The 1,671-nt window shown below is 41.3% G+C and overlaps 1 protein-coding gene across 1 annotated transcript in view; it reads right to left on the reverse strand.

Annotated features, from left to right (window-relative positions):
* The window catches only part of TENM2 (teneurin transmembrane protein 2), a 613,414-nt gene that overhangs the window by 52,321 nt on the left and 559,422 nt on the right, over positions 1 to 1,671 (reverse strand). The window lies entirely within an intron of this gene.

Consider the following 1,671-nt stretch of genomic DNA (forward strand, 5'->3'; position numbering starts at 1 on the left):
CCAAAGGGACTTCTCAGGTTGTCTGGATCTTGGATCAAGGTTAAATTTTCAAACCATTTACACTCACACACCCAGTGACCAGTAACCTCTCTGGAATCTGGAAAAAATTACTTAAAATGCAAACACTGAGAACATCTGGAGAGCTCTCCCCTAAGCCTTTCCAGCTTTCAGCTGCACCAACTAATTTTCTTTCAGGTGCTTTACTATGGTAAACCAAAATCCATGCAACTCACATGATAATGGAATATAAAATTCTGCATTAATTATTAATTCTTAATATGATGTATCTGTTGTATGGCAATTCTGTCTGTATTCTTTGCCTATGATGAGCTCCTGTTTACCCTCCTTGAATAAGTTCTACAATACTATAGTTTTGCATCAGGAGGAGCAGCTGAATAGTGTCACTGGTCATTTTTTTCCCTGCTTGCCTGTCTGTTTTACAAGTGCAAAATAATGTCCTGGGTAGATAAATAAACCTCTTATTCCAATTTTTCTACTAACATTTCCAACCTTTTTCTTTTCTTTGAGGAAATTCTAATAATACATCTGTTTTCAAATTTCCCTTTATAATCTTCAAAGCATGTAAAAACTGCAAACCTAAGCATTTCACCTTTTAGTTTCTTACACTGAATATTAACACAAGTTTAGTGGGTTTTGTTGTATACTTAAAAGCCAATTAATGCACTCTGGCAGTTAGATTCTGCTTTCTATAATTCAGTAACAGCTATAAAATAAGTTCTAGTTCTCTGAAACTGAAATAGCTTTTGAACTTCTAAAATACTTTTGTAAGCACTGAGCATGTGAAACCAAGGAACTAACAAATTATTTACAAATTAAAACAAGTTGATGATGTTCAGCTGTGGTTAATATCATGTAATCAAAACCAAATACACCTGTTCCTCAGTTTGGGACTTAAAGCACTCAGCCTAATGACAATTTTACCCTTGATACAGACCAATGTTACTGTGCAGTTTTAGGAAATACATTTATAAAATATTTATTAATCAGCAAACAGCGGATGTTTTCTTTAGATTAATTATTGGCCAAAGGAAAGGGAAGGAGTCTCAAGGAAAATAGCTGTGTCTGATGCTTGGTTTATAGCAGAGAGCAGAAGAACATGAAAAAGAATCTATGTGACTTTCTAAAGACGTTATATTGAAAGGAATAAGAAAGTTCCTGTAAATGAAGGAGAAAATTAACCAATCTTTTTGAGGAAGCACAACATCTCAGAACTGCTTTCAGGCTACCATGGAAGGCTCAACGAAACCCCAAAAAACATCTTTGAAGGGAAACACAGGACACATCCTATATTTAATAGCAATGTGCCTGACACAGGGCGGGGAGAGCAGAGCAGGGATGTCAGCCCCTTACCCTCTGTGCCAACTGAGCACACCTCACCCAGCCCTGCAGAGCCTGGCACGGGGACTGCGCAGTGGGACAGCAAGAGACAGCCTGGCAGGGGCTGTGGGACAGCCAGGCAGGGGCTGTGCACAGCAGGGACAGCCTGGCAGGGGCCATGGGACAGCAAGGGACAGCCTGGTAGGGGCTGTGCACAGCAAGGGACAGCCTGGCAGGGGCCATGGGACAGCAAGGGACAGCCTGGTAGGGGCTGTGCACACCAAGGGACAGTCTGGCAGGGCTGTGCACAGCAAGCAGGGGACACGGCCAGCA

This window comes from Geospiza fortis, unplaced genomic scaffold, assembly GCF_000277835.1.
Source record: "Geospiza fortis unplaced genomic scaffold, GeoFor_1.0 scaffold413, whole genome shotgun sequence".
Classification (NCBI taxonomy): Eukaryota; Metazoa; Chordata; class Aves; order Passeriformes; family Thraupidae; genus Geospiza; species Geospiza fortis.